At 39.8% G+C, this 19,279-nt stretch overlaps 1 protein-coding gene across 3 annotated transcripts in view; it reads left to right on the forward strand.

Moving 5' to 3' along the window:
- Positions 1-7,733: 7,733 nt before the first annotated feature.
- The window catches only part of LOC133562159 (transcription factor HIVEP3), a 166,403-nt gene continuing 154,857 nt past the window's right edge, over positions 7,734-19,279 (forward strand). For 2 of the 3 annotated variants that reach the window (XM_061916083.1, XM_061916082.1), the window contains exon 1: positions 7,735-7,992. The gene's annotated coding sequence lies outside the window, so the exon portion shown is untranslated. Of the gene's footprint in view, positions 7,993-19,279 lie in introns of all 3 variants that reach the window. The other variant, XM_061916084.1, reaches the window with a different exon arrangement.

The raw sequence follows: 19,279 nt of genomic DNA on the forward strand, positions 1-19,279 counted from the left end.
TCGTCGATGTTCTCTACTAAATCCGTTCAGCAAAAATATGGCAATATTGCGAAATTGACAAGTATGACACATAGAATGGACCTGCTATCCCCGTTTGAATAAGAAAATCTCATTTCAGTAGGCCTTTAACCCAAGAGTGTTTTAAAGTAAGAACTTCCATCCATCCATCCATTTTTCTACCGCTTATTCCCTTTGGGGTCGCGGGGACCTTGGCTAATTTTTATGCTTTAAGTTACAAGCAAAATTTGAGTTACAAGCATCCCCACTATTACCATGAAGTGATTAACGTGGACCCTGACTTAAACAAGTTGGAAAACTTATTCGGGTGTTACCATTTAGTGGTCAATTGTACGGAATTTGTACTGAACTGTGCATCCCTCCATCCATTTTCTACCGCTTATTCCCTTTGGGGTTGCGGGGGGTGATGGTACCTATCTCAGCTACAATCGGGCGGAAGGCAGGGTACACCTTGGACAAGTCGCCACCTCATCGCAGGGCCAACACAGATAGACAGACAACATTAACACTCACATTCACACACTAGGCACCATTTAGTGTTGCCAATCAACCTATCCCCAGGTGCATGTCTTTGGAGGTGGGAGGAAGCCGGAGTACCCGGAGAGAACCCACGCAGTCACGGGAAGGACATGCAAACTCCACACAGAAAGATCCCGAGCCTGGGATTGAACCCAGGACTACTCAGGACCTTCGTATTGTGAGGCAGACGCACTAACCCCTCTTCCACCGTGAAGCCCCTGAACTGTGCAATCTACTATTAAAAGTTTCAATCAATCAATCCAAACTTTAGTTGGCGTAGCAAATGTCACAATGAACCCTGTACAATCCAACCTAAACATCTGGTCTTACTCAGTAGCATTAGCTTATAGCAAGAGATTTACATACGTTTGTTTTTCCAACCATAGGAAGGAGTGTGAAGGACAGTGCTGAGAAGAACAAGTGGACGATATTTATTGAAATTAATTGATCTGCACTATACTGAAGCAGAATGGGTAAATAACGTGAACTAAAAATATTAAAATGATAACTAAACAGCGGACATGTATTCATTAAAATATGGAAATACTGCTGAAGGTGTGTTTGACAGACAAGCAGCTGGAAGGAGATATCGTAGAAGTCCTCCAAGATAAATGTTGTACATTAATATTACTTCATAAAATTACTGTATCAATTAATGTATCAATCAAAGTTTATTTATATAGCCCTTAATCAGAAATGCCTCAAAGGGCTGCACAAACCACAACGACATCCATGGCTGTGATCCTACATCAGGGCTAGAAAAAACTCAACCCATTGGGACAACAAGAAACATTGAAAGGGATGCCGAGTGCCATCCATCCATTTTCTACCGCTTATTCCCTTTCGGGGTCGCGGGGGGCGCTGGCGCCTATCTCAGCTACAATCGGGCGGAAGGCGGGGTACACCCTGGACAAGTCGCCATCTCATCACAGGGCCAACACAGATAGACAGACAACATTCACACTCACATTCACACACTAGGGCCAATTTAGTGTTGCCAATCAACCTATCCCCAGGTGCATGTCTTTGGAAGTGGGAGGAAGCCGGAGTACCCGGAGGGAACCCACGCATTCATGGGGAGAACATGCAAACTCCACACAGAAAGATCCCGGGCCTGGATTTGAACCCAGGACTGCAGGAACTTCGTATTGTGAGGCAAACGCACTAACCCCTCTGCCACCGTGAAGCCCTGTTAGTAGTATATGATGTTGTATTTTTTTTGTACAATACTAATGACCTAGAATTGTGTTTTTCTTTTTAAAAGGTGTGTTGCATGCTTGGTGCTAATTAAATAACTTTCAATCATTTCACTTTGATTTGAGACACAAGTGTTTTGAGATAAGAGCTCTTAATTAATTATAATTGTAAATTTAGATACCACCGTAGTTCTCTTGATTGACTTATTTTGCACCATTGATTGTGAATGTGAATGTTGTCTGCCTTTCTGTGTTGGCCTGCGATGAGTTGGCGACTTGTTCAGGGTGTAGCCCGCCTTCTGCCCGAATGCAGCTGAGATAGGCTCCAGCACCCCCCCCCCCCCAACCCCCACCCGTGACCCCAAAAGGGACAAGCGGTAGAAAATGGATGGATGGATGATTGTTTTGTTAAAAAAACTGCATGTAACAGAATACATTTATTTTTTTACTTTTAATATGATTACATTGCACCCTGCGATGAGGTGACGACTTGTCCAGGGTGTACTCCGCCTTCCGCCCGATTGTAACTGAGATAGGCACCAGCGCCCCCCGCGACCACATAGGGAATAAGCGGTAAAAAATGGATGGATGGATGATTACATTGCATTGTCTTGTTTGAATACTATGTATCAGTTCAGTTCAGTTTCAGTTTATTTCGAATATGCATACAGCACAGTGTAATTTGTCCCACATTTCCAGTAGTTTCATTACAGCACATCCGAAGAGTAGGAAGACGCAGAGCTTATTTAATCCTACCCCTTTTCATACCATAGCAATTTTATCCAATTTCCTTGTTGTCTGTAACAGAACAGTGAACAAATAAACAATAAATGAATAATAAGCAAACAAGCAAACTTATATTAAATACATAAATAATCTTTATCTCCATGAAAAAAAGAAAATAAATAAAAGAGTTAAAGAAGTTCATCATAATTTTTGTTCCGTTTCTTGTGAACACTTGTAGTTTGAACAGTCTCTTAAACTTAATCATATTGGTGCTTTGTTTGATTTATTTGGTTAATCCATTCCGTAATGTAATTCCACATACAGATATACTAAATGTTTTAAGTGTTGTACGAGTATAGAAATGTTTTAAATTAGATTTTCCTCTAAGGTTATATTTCTCCTCTTTTGTTGAGAAGAACTGTAGTACATTCTTGGGTAGCAAGCGGGTTATAGTTTGCTTTGTACATAACTTTAGCTGTTTGCAAATTAACCAAATCGTAGAACTTCAATATTTGTGATTTTATAAATAAAGGGTTTATATTGGTGAAATAATAATAAATATGTTTATTATTTTGTCTACCTCAAATCTCAGTCCTGTTTTATTCTGGTTGCAATCATGACAAATCACACATCCATTCAATAACCCTAAAATAAATTGAGTATAAAATTAAATACTGTATGTATCAGTGACATGCGGTGAACTATACACCAGGTGAGGCATGGATGGATACTTTTTTCCCCAATTTTTTTTACTTAAATTCTTATATGTGCAGCTCTAGGTTGCACATTAGAATAACAGGAAAAAGAAGGGAGTTATTCGCTTTCATAAAAACGTTATCATGATGATTTTATGATATGTTAAATAGGGCCAAAAAGTATTTGATAAAGTTGTTATTAAATACTTTTCGGTCCCATTTGCTTTTAACAAAATAAATCAAGCATTGTGAGTGTATGTTGCCTTTCTGTATTTGTATCTGAAGCAGCAATAGCTATCCTCATTGAAAACCTACTTTGTATGATCACATTAATTTTGTCTTAAAATCCAGTTTAGAGAAGTATTTAATCTTGGATACTATATATATATATATATATATATATATATATATATATATATATATATATATATATATATATATATATATATATATGTGTATATATATCTATATATATATGTGTATATATATCTATATATATATGTGTATATATATCTATATATATATGTGTATATATATCTATATATATATGTGTATATATATCTATATATATATGTGTATATATATATATCTGTGCATATATATATATATATATATGTGTATATATATATATATATATGTGTCTATATATATATATATATATATATATATATATATATATATATATATATATATGTGTGTATATATATATATATATATATATAAATATATGTATATATATATATAGATATATATATATATATATATATATATATATATATATATATATAGATATGTATATTCAATATCGATTCTTGTGGTCGCGATTCGATTATAAATCTCAAAAGCACTGAATGTGCTTGCGTGTGCGAGCATGCTAAGGTTTTTGTTTTCTTTCAGATAGCATGCAAGAACTATGTCGCCAGTCTTCTAAGAAAAATTAAACGGGCCAGAAAAAGATGTTTAATGGGGCGGCGTGGCTCGGTTGGTAGAGCGGCTGTGCCAGCAACTTGAAGGCTCCAGATTTGATTCCCGCTTCCGCCATCCTAGCCATTACCGTTTACCCACCTGCTCCCAGTCCCACCCACACTGATTTGAATGTAGCTTAAAGGCCTACTGAAATGAGATTTTCTTATTTAAACGGGGATAGCAGGTCCATTTTATGTGTCATACTTGATCATTTTGTGATATTGCCATATTTTTGCTGAAAGGATTTAGTAAAGAACATCGACGATAAAGTTTGCAACTTTCGGTGCTAAGACAAAAGCCCTGCCTCTACCGGAAGTCGCAGACGTTGACGTCGCAAGTGTGGGGGCTCCTCACATATTCACATTGTTTATAATGGGAGCGTCCAACAAAAAGTGCTATTCGGACTGAGAAAACAACAATTTTTCCATTAATTTGAGCGAGGATGAAAGATTCGTGTTTGAGGATATTGATAGCGACGGACTAGTAAAAAAAAAAAAAAAAAAAGTAAAAAAAACATAAAACGCGATTGCATTAGGACGGATTCTGATGTTTTTAGACACATTTAGTAGGATAATTCTGGGAAATCCCTTATCTTTCTATTGTGTTGCTAGTGTTTTAGTGAGTTAAACAGTACCTGATAGTCGGAGGTGTGTCCAAGGGTGTGTTGACGCGCAGTGTCTCAGGGAAGTCAACGGCAGCTATGGACGGGGCAAGCTCAGCTTTTCTCCGGTAAGAAGCGATTTTTTAACCACAATTTTCTCACCGAAACTTGCTGGTTGACATTCCGTCTTGATTCATGTTTGCTTGACCATACTCTGATCCATAGTAAAGTTTCACCTCCAGGAATTTTAAAGAAGGAATCACCGTGTGTTTGTGTGGCTAAAGGCTAAAGCTTCCCAACTCTATCTTTCTACTTTGACTTCTCCAATATTAATTGAACAAATTGCAAAAATATTCAGCAACACAGATCTCCAAAATACTGTGTAATTATGCCCTTAAAGGAGACGACATTTAGCTGTGTGTGTGCGTAGCGCTCATACTTCCTAAAAACCCGTGACGTCTTGCGTACACGTCATCATTACGCGACGTTTTCAAGACGAAACTCCCGGGAATTTTAAAATTGCAATTTAGTAAACTAAAAAAGGCCGTATTGGCATGTGTTGCAATGTTAATATTTCATCATTGATATATAAACTATCAGACTGCGTGGTCGGTAGTCGTGGGTTTCAGTAGGTCTTTAAGAACCACTGTTGTAGAGGGCCTCAGCGTGTTTTGACCCATTCAGCTTGTTGTCGATGTGTACTCCGAGGTATTTATAATCCTCTACCATGTCCACATCGACCCCCTTGATGGAAACAGGGGTCGCCGGAGTACTCCTCCTTCCCAGGTCCACAACCAGCTCCTTGGTCTTCGTCACATTGAGCTGGAGGTGGTTCTTTCCACACCATGTGACAAAGTCCTCCACCAGTGCCCTGTATTCCTCATCATCACCATCCTCAATACAACCCACTATCGCAGAGTCATCAGAAAACTTTGTTACTTCGTTTTTCAATGTCTCATGGTTAAGCCACCTGGTGGCAAGATGAGGTATTGCCTCCCTTGCCTCCCCTGCCAGCATTTCACTGGTATGTATATTGGCTCGACACCGACGTGCACTGTACTGCAGTGTTTTTCAACCACTGTGCCGTGAGATACAGTCTGGTGTACCGTGGGAGATTATGTAATTTTACCTATTTGGGTTAAAAATATTTTTTGCAAACCAGTAATTATAGTCTGCAAATTATGTGTTGTTGTGGAGTGTCTGCTGTGTAGAGCTCGGCAGAGTAACCGTATAATACTCTTCCATATCAGTAGGTGGCAGCCAGTAGCTAATTGCTTTGTAGATGTTGGAAATAGTGGGAGGCAGCGTACAGGTAAAAAGGTGTCTCATGCTTAAAGCAAAAATAAACAAAAGGTGAGTGCCCCTAAGAAAAGGCATTGAAGTTTAGGAAAGGCTATGCAAAACAAAACTAAAACTAAACTGGCTGCAAAGTAAACAAAAACAGAATGCTGGACGACAGCAAGGAATTACTGCGGAGCTAAAACAGCGTCCACAAAGTACATCTGTACATGGCATGACAATCAACAATGTCCACACTAAGAAAGACAAAAACAACTGAAATATTCTTGATTGCTAAAACAATGTAGATGCTCCTTGGAAGACATGAATCTGCTACAGGAAAATACCAAACAAAGAGAGAAAGCCACCAAAATAGGAGCGCAAGACAAGAACTAAAAACACTTTACACAGTAAAACATTAAAAAACTCCAAATAAGCCACGGCGTGATGTGACAGGCTTTGACAGTGCACCTACTTTGAGACAAGAACTATATTGATGCATGCTTGGTTATGGTTTAAAGCAGGCGTGTCAAATTCAAATACAGAGTGGGCCAAAATTTTAAACTGAACAAAACCGCGGGCCAAAGTTGAACAAATTAACCTTTTAATAGGGAACTAAACAAGTTTTGCATTGATATTGAACAAGCGAGACTTATATAACTTTATAATGACATGCAAAATCGAGTTTCAAATAATACTAATAATTTAAAAATAGCAATGGCATATCAAATGAAATTTAAATAGAAATTGAATGCCTCTTTTCTATTTGCACCCTTCTCAGGTAAATATCAAAATAAACTTTTCCCGCAGGCTAATAATACATTTTTATATTGTAACGTCCAGGAAGAGGTAGTACTGCAAGGGGTTCTGTGTATTTGTTCATATGTGTTTATGTTGTGTTACAATGCGGATGTTCTCCCGAAATTTGCTCGTCATTCTCGTTTAGTGTTGGTTCACAGTGTGGCGCATATTTGTAACAGTCTTAAAGTTGTTGATACGGCCACCCTCAGTGTGACCTGTATGGCTGTTGACAAAGCTTGCATTGCATTAGCGTGTGTGTGTGTAAAAGCCACATATATCATGTGACTAGGCCGGCACGCTGTTTCTACGTAGGAAAAGCGGACGTGACGAAAGGTTTTAGAGGATGCTTGAAGCAGTGCCTTTAAGGCACACCCCCAATATTGTTATCCAGGTGGGGATCGGGAGAAATTTGGGAGAATGGTTGCCCCCTGTGATTTTCATGAGGGGCACTGAAATTTGGGAGTCTCCTTGGAAAATCGGGGAGGGGTTAGCAAGTATGAGTATTAGCGGTGAATGCGGTGTAACAGCGACACCGCCGCTGTATAATACCGGCGGGCCAGCTCTAATGTTAATTTGATATTGCCTCAAGGGCCAAATGAAAATACACGGCGGGCCAATTTTGGCCTGCGGGCCAGAGTTTGACACCCATGGTTTAAAGTCATAGCCAACAATTGTGACAACGACTTTTTACTGTCAACTGAGATTCGTTTTTTTTATGATTTCTGCTGGGGGTGTGCCTCCGGATTTTTTCAATGCAAAAAGTGTGCCTTGGCTCAAAAAAGGTTGAAAACCACTGCTGTTCTGTATGCCCGCCCCTACCAGGAAGTGTTCTTTCCCGCCACCATCCTAATCATGAATATTCAACAGTGGGCAGGGCCGGGCCAGCCCACTGGAAGGGGCTGAGAGGGGGGCGGTGCCCACCGGACCTGCGGTGCGGGGTGGTGCGGAGCCGCGGAGCTTATTCCTCTTCATGTTGTTTTGTTGTGGCCGTCAGCTGAATGTTGGCTTTCTGGCCGCGCTGACACCACGGAGGGAAGTCCCCGGACCCCCTCCCCCCTCCCTTCGACTCTCCCAGACCCCGCGGGCTCGGCGAGCGGCTCCATCCGCGCCTCCATCACAATCCAGGAAATGCGGACCGCTGGCTTAATCGCCACTGGATAAATGGCTGCAGCCGCCGTACAGTAGCGAACGGGTAAATATCAACGCTCCTCACACGTTTTTTGTTGTTGTCAGTGCGGCAGCGTGTTGTGTAAACTTGCTGACAGAATGGCGTTTATATGCGGGCAGTGCCGTGAAGTTGACTCGTTGCCTTGTGTGGAAATAAATAAATATACTAACAAGGAGAACAGGCAAGATGGGCACCGCATAGTAGTCGATTATTTTGGATGTTTTTGGCTGCTTCCCAGCCTGGACTAAACACTTACAGTGGACCCCTTAGCATCAAATTATACCCACTGGGCAGCCAGCAACATCGCATGCAAACTGGATTTAAAACATAGCATTATTGCAATGTCAAGTTAAAAGTAAATAGACTAGCACGCCTACTTAGACATGGCACAGTTTTATTAGATGACATCATACTTAGCAGCTGACACAATCCATGGCTTTATTCTCCTTCTCAAATATTTTACGCCATATCGTATAATTGCATGTAAAGTGTTTTTTTTTTAATAACTTGCATCAGGTCATGTTTGAAAGAAACATCTGTCTGGATAGCAGGTGGATAATTAAGCGGCTCTCCTGAGAGCAGGTCAATAGGTCATCACAGTTGTTGGATGTTTACGATTTGTTTTCATGGCTGGTTAAAGGCCTACTGAAATGAGATATTCTTATTTAAACGGGGATAGCAGGTCCATTCTATGTGTCATACTTGATCATTTCGCGATATTGCCATATTTTTGCTGAAAGGATTTAGTAGGGAACATCCACGATAAAGTTCGCAACTTTCGGTGCTAAGAGAAAAGCCCTGCCTCTACCGGAAGTCGCAGACGATGACGTCACATGTTGATGGCTCCTCACATATTCACATTGATTTTAATGGGAGCCTCCAACAAAAACAGCTATTCGGACCGAGAAAACGACAATTTCCCCATTAATTTGAGCGAGGATGAAAGATTTGTGTTTGAGGATATTGATAGCAACCTCCCCCCTGGGGGGGGGGGGGGGGGGGTTTGCCCACATATGTGGTCCTCTCGAAGGTTCTCATAGTCCTCATTGTCCCCGACGTCCCACTGGGTCATCATTGTCACCGACGTCCCACAGGGTGTGAGTTTTCCTTGCCCTTATGTGGGCCTACCAAGGATGTCGTAGTGGTTTGTGTTGTGGTTTGTGCAGCCCTTTGAGACACTAGTGATTTAGGGCTATATAAATGAACATTGATTGATTGATTGATAGCGACGGACTAGAAAAACCCCCCCAAAAAACAAGTTAAAAAAAAAAAGCGATTGCATTGAGACGGTTTCACATGTTTTTAGAGACATTTACCAGGATAATTCTTGGAAATCCCTTATCTTTCTATTGTGTTGCTAGTGTTTTAGTGAGTTTAACAGTACCTGATAGTCGGAAGTGTACGTCTACGCGCAGTGTCTCAGGGAAGTTGACGGCAGCTTTATGGGCGGCACAAGCTCAGCTGATATCAGGTAAGAAGCAACTTTTTAACCACAATTTTCTCACCGAAACCTGCTGGTTGACATTCGGTTGGGATCCGTGTCCGCTCTGATCCATAGTAAAGTTTCACCTCCGTGAATTTTATACAAGGAATCACCGTGTGTTTGTGTGGTTAAAGGCTAAAGCTTCCCAACTCCATCTTTCTACTTTGACATCTCCATTATTAATTGAACAAATTGCAAAATATTCAGCAACACAGGTCTCCAAAATACTGTGTATTTATGCCGTTAAAGCAAACAACTTTTATCTTTGTGTGTGCGCAGCACTCATATTCCTAACAGCCCGTGACGTCAAGTGTACACGTCATCATTACGCAACATTTTCAGGAAAAAACTCCTGGGAAATTTAAAATTGCATTTAGTAAACTAAAAAGGCCGTATTAGCATGTTTTGCGATGTTAATATTTCATCATTGATATATAAACTATCAGACTGTGTGGTGGCTAGTAGTGCGTTTCAGTAGGCCTTTAATAACTTGCATCAGGTCATGTTTGTGAGAAACATCTGTCTGGATAACAGGTGAATAATTAAGGGGCTCTTGAGAGCAGGTCAATAGGTCATCACAGTTGTTGGATGTTTACGATTTCTTTTCATGGCTGGTTAAGTAAGTCAGACTCCATTGGGCTGCTACACTGCCTTGTTGTAAGGATGATGTGGACCTGACTTACACTTTATTCACATCGTACGGCAGTGGTTCTCAACCTTTTTTCAGTGATGTACCCCCTGTTAACATTTTTTTAGTTCAAGTACCCCCTAATCAGAGCAGAGCATTTTTGGTTGAAAAAAGAAGAGATAAAGAAGTAAAATACAGCACTATGTCATCAGTTTCTGATATAATAAATTGTATAACAGTGCAAAATATTGCTCATTTTTAGTGGTCTTTCTTTTTCTATTTGGAAAAAAATTATATAAAAATAACTAAAAACTTGTTGAAAAATAAACAAGTGATTCAATTATAAATAAAGATTTCTACACACACAAGTAATCATCAACTTAGAGTCCTCTCTTTGGGGATTGTAATAGAGATCCATCTGGATTCATGAACTTAATACTAAACATTTCTTCACAAAAAAATAAATCTTTAACATCAATATTTATGGAACATGTCCACAAAAAGTCTAGCTGTCAACACTGAATGTTGGATTGTCGTAATATTTTCCCACAGTTTATGAACTTGCATTCATATTTTGTTGAATTTTATTCAATAATTATATTTATAAAGGATTTCTGAATTGTTGCTATTTTTAGAATATTTCAAAAAAATCTCACGTACCCCTTGACATACCTTCAAGTATCCCCAGGTGTACGCGTACCCCCATTTGAGAACCACTGTCGTACGGTATATATATATAACTAGGGCTGGGCTATATGGACGAAAAAGTATATCTTACTTAAACTCAATATTCGATATATATCTCGATATATTTTCCCGTGAAAGTATACATCCATCCATCCATTTCTACCACTTATTCTCTTTGGGGTCACTGGGGGCGCTGGTTCCTATCTCAGCTACAATCGGGCGGAAGGTGGTGTACACCCTGGACAAGTCGCCACCTTATCGCAGGGCCAACACAGATGGACAGACTGAAAGTATACATATAAAGATATTCATTTTTGAGCGAGTTTCACTGAATCTGAAGTGAATGACAACTGTACTGTAAACAGTCAGCGGCACTTTTATTAACCCAGTTAGTCATGATGGGTATTAACTACTGGTGTGCCGTCAGGGCCAGCGAGGCCTTTTCTTCTGGCCTAACATAACCAGAAATCATGATCATAATTAAAGACAAAATTATTTTTTAATTCACTTTCCCTGAATATCTAAACACATTCATATTCTCTTCATGTCATATTATGATCCTTACAGCGCTGTTGTTTTTAGGTCATAGAGTTTTAATCCAATCAGAATTCAGCTCCCTTATGTTGCCATGCTGTACGAAATCTGCCAGAGGCCTTCAGATTCAGCATTGCGAGTGTTCGTGCACTGTAAGTGAACGGGGACATACAGTGATAGACAGTTGCGATTGCCAATCAGATCACGCGTTGTCAGTAACTCCTCCTAGATGGCCCTAAGGCAGATATATATAGTGACTTTATGAGCCAGGTAACATAAGAACTCCATTACCCAGCATGCCACAGGAGTGAAGAGCATGCGCAGTAGCCCCGTTTAGGTTGTTTACTGTAGCCATGCTAGCAGCTGGATGTTTTTGATGAGCACGCTGTAGAGCATGGGTGTCAAACTCTGGCCCGCGGGCCAAATTTATTATTGCCTCAAGGGCCAAATGAAATTACATGGCGGGCCCGTATTTAACGCTAATTTTCATACTTGCCAACCCTCCCGATTTTTCCAGGAAAATCCCGAATTTCAGTGCCCCCCCCCCCGAAAATCTCCCGGGACAACCATTCTCCCGAATTTCCACCCGGACAACAATATTGGGGGCGTGCCTTAAAGGTACTGCTTTTAGCCTCCTCTACAACCTGTCGTCACGTCCGCTTTTCCTTCATACAAACAGCGTGCCGGCCCAGTCACGTAATATATGCGGTTTCTACACACACACAAGTGAGTGCAACACATACTTGGTCAACAGCCATACAGGTCACACTGAGGGTGGCCGTATAAACAACTTTAACACTGTTACACCACACTGTGAACCCACACCAAACAAGAATGACAAACACATTTGGGGAGAACATCCGCACCGTAACACAACATAAACACAACAGAACAAATACCCAGAACCCCTTGCAGCACTAACTCTTCCGGGACGCTACAGTATACACCCCCGCTCCAACAAAACTCTATTTTGCATGTCACTATAAAGTTATATAAGCCTTGCTTGTTCAATATTCAATGCAAAACTTGTTTGGGTCGCTATTAAAATGTTGAGTTGTTCAACTTTGGCCCACGGCTTTGTTCAGTTTAGAATTTTGGACCACTCTGTATTTGAGTTTGAAACCCCTGCTGTAGAGTAAACTTTAAGAACTCAGCCAACACGCCAAAAAGTACACCTACACACATACACACTGAGATATTTTAACAAACCATTTTCTTCTTCAATTATTATTAGTCTACATTTTTGATTTTTTTTTTAATGAAGGCAACTTGAGTATTCACTTTGCTTCACTTCCGGTTTATGTGACATCATGGGAGTTCAAATTCTGTTTAAGACATCTCCATCTGTGTCGTCTTGATACTGTTGAGTACATATCGATCACTTTGTACTAAGACAGCACAGCCTTTCTGATCAATGTGAATATTATAAGAGTTCAGAGATCAATGTATTTATACACGTTTAGATAAGGGTTGGACGTTTATTAATGCAGATAGGCTTTTGTCTCTTTTTTTCTTGTTAGCATTTAAGCTAGCTAGAAAGCTAATGCTATTTTGTCCATACGATTATCAAAGTGTGGTTATCAAACACGGTTTCTCGAAAATTTCAATTTGATACGGTATTACTAACTGTCAAGAGTTTTACCGCTTATATCATTAATATTGTTACATCCTCAGACTCAGCTTTTCCCCCTACCACTTAATTGCAGGTGGTAGGGATGTAAATCTTACAAATACTCAAGATTTGAATTGATTCAGAATCTATTCAACAAGATTCTCAAATCAAACCTTTTCTCGCTATATATCATTTGGTTTACAAATTACAAACAACAAGATTCTCAAATCAAACCGATTATCGCAATATGACATTTGGTTTACAAATTACAAAATAAACATTTGTAAACAGGTTACAAAAGGTCCTCTTGGCTGCTGACGTTTGACGTATACTTGCTGTAAGTGCAAAGTTGGCCCAAAAGCATCATTTTAAAAATGTATTCCTAGATTTAATTCCAAGCAATACAACTATTTATTTAAATATTTTGGTGTCGAAACAACTCATACATACATGCGATTTTTTAAATAGATTTTTGAAAATTAGGAATATTTTTAGAATCTGATTAATAATGATCAGAATTTGGATGTGAATTGATTTTTTTCAGCAGGTGGTGTTGCAAGGTGCAAGCTCGCTGTCATTTCATTCAATGTAGCCATGTTTTCACCAAGCAGTACAGTTTGATTTGTTGTTTTGCGATCCGTTTGTACTGGAAAGTCGGAATTTCCAAGTTTCTATTCTGAAAATTCAACCGGAAAGCCCCCTGAGGACTTCCTACTTGGAAAGTCAAAGAGTCCTCATCACCCATAGATGGCTGCTCTGCTTGTAAACAATAAAATAAGCTTCTGTAATATATGTTATTAGCAATTCTGACTATTTTTTTGTTGCACTTACTGAGCCATATAAGATGTATTGGTGGACGTTTCTGTATGGTTATGTTACTAGAGTGCTTATATGTGTGTGAATGCGAGTGTGAATGTTGTCTGTCTATCTGTGTTGGCCCTGCGACTTGTCCAGGGCCAACACAGGTGGAAGCTGCATTCAGCTTCCACCTGAATGCAGCTGAGATAGGCTGCAGCCACCCCCGCGACTCCGAGAGTGGCAAGCGGTAGAAAATGGATGGGTATTGATATGTCCTGCATTGCTAGCAATAGCAGATTTTTCCTCTTCATACACCATGTTTGAAGGTTCAAGAAGAGTGTATATTTTTCCAAAGTTGTTATTATTCAGATAAGGCAAGCACAGGAATATTTTTTGTGGATGTGACCATCGCCTCTGAAGTCATTGAATGTGTTTATCATCTTCCATTTTTAAGTAATTTTTAATGCTAAAGGCAAAACTAGTAGTTTGTGATGTCACATGTATTCAGTTCCTGTTGTAGACTGTAGGTCATCCCTCTATTTATGGGTTGTCAAGGTGCATCCCATTGACCTCAGAAGTTGGAAGTCAAAGCTGGGAATGACGTCACAGTCCAGTTATAAGGGTTCTAGTTAGGAGGTCGGAAATTAAGATAACTGGCGGACCAGCCAGGACAACTCTCATGCTGTGTGCTGTGTTCATGTTAACTTAACTGTGACTGCCACAAAAATTATTATTATTTTTTTTAAATTGAAAGCTATATGAGTTATTTTCAAACTGAAAAGAGGAATATCTAACACCATGTTCCTTATGAAATGTATGAACAATCTTAGCCTTAAAGGGGTTGTTAGGAACTTGTTAAAAGTATTTTTTTTAAGATAAGAACACGACTTATAACACTTTGGGTTGCAAACAGTCCCTTTAACTGTATACAGTAAGTTTTATCAAAGTGAATGAATGCTAAAAATGTATTGTATGTCTTCACAGAAACAAATCAGTAACCATTAAAATGTCATGTCGTGTTGAGTTAATAAATCAAACCATCAGTCTGGCATGGTTTGTTAAATAGCTAACATACTTTTACTCCCAGCTAATGACTCAATTATCCAATCAGTTTTGTCACTATTGCGTAGTTTGCAACTAATTGTTACTGAGTGTTGCTAGTCAAGTTGTCTGCAGAAAGTACAGTTGCAAAATACAGATGATATACGGTATAAATATTATAAATTTAGCCGACTATGGATTGGCAACACTAAATTGGCCCGAGTGTGTGAATGTGAGTGTGAATGTTGTCTGTCTATCTGTGTTGGCCCTGCGATAAGGTGGCGACTTGTCCAGGGTGTACCCCGCCTTCCGCCCGATTGTAGCTGAGATAGGCGCCAGTGCCCCCCGCGACCCCGAAAGGGAATAAGCGGTAGAAAATGGATGGATGGAGCTTTTAATACTGTTTTTGTATTTGGAAAATCCATGCTGATGACACGTTGAGACTATGTCACGCAAACTTGACAGCAAAAAGCGAACAACGTCCTCAACGCAATGTAGTGTCCTTGCTAGTGAAATAATAATAATAATAACCTCCAAGATGGAATATTTCTTCCAAGTAACATTATAACTGGAAGACTCTAGGACAAGGAACAGCTAAACATGCTGCACTCCACACCTTACCATAATACAAAGCCATTCTAACCATTAAAGTATCAGTCGAATGGAAAAATAAGTTGTATTTACGTTATATATATAATTTATAACACTGAAAGAATTACAAAGTGTGGTAATAAATAGATATAATGAGAATAGTATACATCTCACAGATTCCCGAACCATTTTGAAAGAAAATGATGCAAGCCGGTCAAGTGATCCGTGAAGTAGAAGTGGGAACCACAGATCCATTCCCCACCAACAACAAAGCTAATCATGCAGACTTTGTGAGAGCCAACAATGGAAAAAAAAAATGTTTCGGAATCTTATATTTCTTAACATAAATATAAGGAAGGTGAGATACAAGTTTTAGAAGCTGTGTGTTAAACAGATCTAGTTTAAGCAAAACACAATAGCATCATGTAGCAGTATTGCTAAGTGCTAAGCTAGAAATACAAACTACGAAACATAATAAAATGATCGCTCTCTGTACAATGTCTGCTCTCACTGTGTTGACGACTGATAAGATGTCCATATCTTCCGGTTTAGATGAAGAATTAATCATATTTCACACCATGTTCGTTGTGTGTTTGTCTCCATCTTTGCCACGCCATGAGGACGGCGTGGCGAAGTTGGGAGAGTGGCCATGCCAGCAATCTGAGGGTTACTGGTTCAATCCCCACCTTTTACCATCGTAGTCACATCCGTTGTGTCCTTGAGCAAGACATTTCACCCTTGCTCCTGATGGGTCCTGGTTAGCGCCTTGCATGGCAGCTCCCGCCATCAGTGTGTGTGAATGGGTGGATGTGGAAATACTGTCAGAGCTTTGGGCTCCTTAACAAGGGGTAGAGAAGCGCTATACATGTACAACCATTTACCATTTTTTACCAGACAGATGAACAATTTCTAGATTTATGGCTGAATCCTCCTGTTACTGTATCCAGATGAGAGGCATGATTTACAACAACTTTGACGAGCCGAGACATGATGAAGCAGCAGAAGTGGGACAACGGCGGGCTCATAGTATAGCAGCATAAGGTATAGTTAGCTCTCTGTTATCAATGAGCCGCTAGATAATAGTTATCGCTGATAACAATATCGCTAATATTTGGTTAATATTCAGGTCATGATATGTGTATGATTGTTAGCGCGTTATGGATGGTTTTTCAGAGGTCTTTGTAAGAGGGAGGGCCCCCATCGACTCAATTGTTAGCTGACTTTTCATTTATTTATTTATTTACAACTTATGATGCATTAAAAGGTACAACAACAACATATATGTTCATATCTTTTATAAGGATTCTGAATGATACACAAAACACCTCTTTCTAATTTTTCCATATTTTCCGTGTGACTGATCAAAGTGCAGAAGTGTTCCCACCATGACATCCTTCAACCTCCAATCCACGGAAATTGCTGAGGACATTAAGAGCAAAGTATTCAAAATAGCCGTCCGAAATTGCTGCATTTTGTAATGTTTAGACGGTATTTTCACATAGCGTGCGGATTGAAAATACAATTGGATATGTTTTATTGCAGGGGTCGCCTCCCTTTAGATTGCGATCTACCAGTCGATATTTGGGACCCTTTCGGTCGAGAGTGAAAATATTTGTAATAAAATGTATTAACATGACATCAGTGACAACGCCAACAGACCCGCAATCCGGCAAGCATTTTAACACTTGAACACGTCTGCACGCCTCTGCCTCTCTGTCTTTAGCCTCTTAGCCCGGTGGCTCACTACAGTGCGGCCCCACCTCTCGAGCTCAGCCGCACACCATACCTGTTCATCTTGCAAACGCGCACTTTATGACGTGCTCAAAAATCACAAAGCTGCAACAATGCATTAAGACTGATTAGTGCAGCTCGGATAGGCTCCAGCACGCCCCGCGACCCTGAGCGAGACAAGTGGTTGAAAATGGATGGATGGATGGATGTTGCAATGCATCCAACGTTTTTTATCATCCTATATCAAATAACTCTTGCCTCAACCACAAGTCCATGATCATCATTGCTTGCCAGCGACAACTAACAAGCCAAATACTAGTCTGTGAACATTGCGCCAAAGTACAGATTTTGTGTTGATTTATTGTGCATACAAATCATTTATTGTAGATCATGAATCATGCCTCTCACCTGGATAGTAGAAGGATGAGGACGTATTCTGACAAGTTGGTACACTGTGACAGCCAATTTATGTAATGGCAAAAACGACACAAAAGGACACTTGTTTCAACACCCCTTTTCTTCGCAAGGATTGTAAGTCATTTTTCAGCTAAACAGGACTATCAAAATATTCTATCAGTCTACATCTAATAACAGCAGACATTGTACAGTAAGTGATGTTTTATTATGTTTGTTGCCTCTCATGAGGTCGGCAGTGAGAAGTAATCGTGATGCAATGGAGGTGTTAGGATGTTTTTAAAGGGTTTATAGGTAAAATAGAGCAACTCCCACAGGCTGTATTGTAAGCAGACTTTTGATCAAATTTATTTTCTATTTAGAATGCATATAAAAAAAACACGGGTGTCCTTCTCCTACATGGATTGTGAATGATAAGTAAAATTCCCCCCAAAATACAGTTCCCCTTTAAGATAGAGCTCTTGAATGTAAATACCGACAGTAACGATAGCAAGTAAGGTATATATATGTATATGCAGTGGGGCACACAAGTATTTAGTCAGCCACCGATTGTGCAAGTTCTCCCATTTAAAATGATGACAGAGGTCTGTGATTTTCATCATAGGTTCACTTCAACTGTGAGAGACAGAATGTGAAAAAAAAAATCCAGGAATTCACACTGTAGGAATTTTAAAGAATTTTTTGGTAAATTATGGTGGAAAATAAGTATTTGGTCACTTCAAACAAGGAAGGTCTCTGGCTCTCACAGACCTGTAACTTCTTCTTTAAGAAGCTCTTCTATCCTCCACTAGTTGCCTGTATTAATGGAACCGGTTTGAACTCGTCATCTGTATAAAAGACACCTGTCCACAGCCTTAAACAGTCAGACTCCAAACTACACTATGGCCAAAACCCAAGAGCTGTCGAAGGACACCAGGAAAAGAGTTTTAGACCTGCACCAGACTGGGAAGAGTGAATCTACAATAGGCAAGCAGTTTGGTGTGAAAAAATCAACTGTGGGAGCAATTATCAGAAAATGGAAGACATACAAGACCACTGATAGTCTCCCTCGATCTGGGGCTTCTCGTAATATCTCATCCTGTGGGGTCAAAATGATCATGAGAACGGTGAGCAAAAATCCCAGAATCACACGGGGGACCTGGTGAATTACCTGCAGAGAGCTGGGACCAAATTAACAAAGGTTACCATCAGTAACACACTACGCCGACAGGGAATCAAATCCTGCAGCGCCAGACGTGCCCCCCTGCTTAAGCCAGTGCATGTCCAGGTCCGTCTGCAGTTTGCCAGACAGCACATGGGAGAATGTCATGTGGTCGGATGAAATCAAAATAGAACTTTTTGGTATAAACTCAACTCGTCGTGTTTGGAGGAAGAAGAATACTGAGTTGCATCCCAAGAACACCAAACCTACTGTGAAGCATGGGGGTGGAAACATCATGCTTTGGGGCGTTTTTTCTGCTAAGGGGACAGGACGATTGATCCATTTTAAGGAAAGAATGAATGGGGCCATGTATCGTGAGATTTTGAGCCGAAACCTCCTTCCATCAGTGAGAGCTTTGAATGGTATACCAAATACTTATTTTCCACCATAATTTACAAATAAATTCTTTAAAATTCCTAAAATGGGAATTCCTGTATTTTTTTTTCACATTTTGTCTCTCACAGTTGAAGTGTACCTATGATGAAATTTACAGACCTCTGTCATTATTTTAAAAGAAGGATAACTTGTACAATCGTTGGCTGACTAATTACTATATATATATATATATATATATATATATATATATATATA

Source organism: Nerophis ophidion, linkage group LG11 (assembly GCF_033978795.1).
Source record: "Nerophis ophidion isolate RoL-2023_Sa linkage group LG11, RoL_Noph_v1.0, whole genome shotgun sequence".
Taxonomy (NCBI): Eukaryota; Metazoa; Chordata; class Actinopteri; order Syngnathiformes; family Syngnathidae; genus Nerophis; species Nerophis ophidion.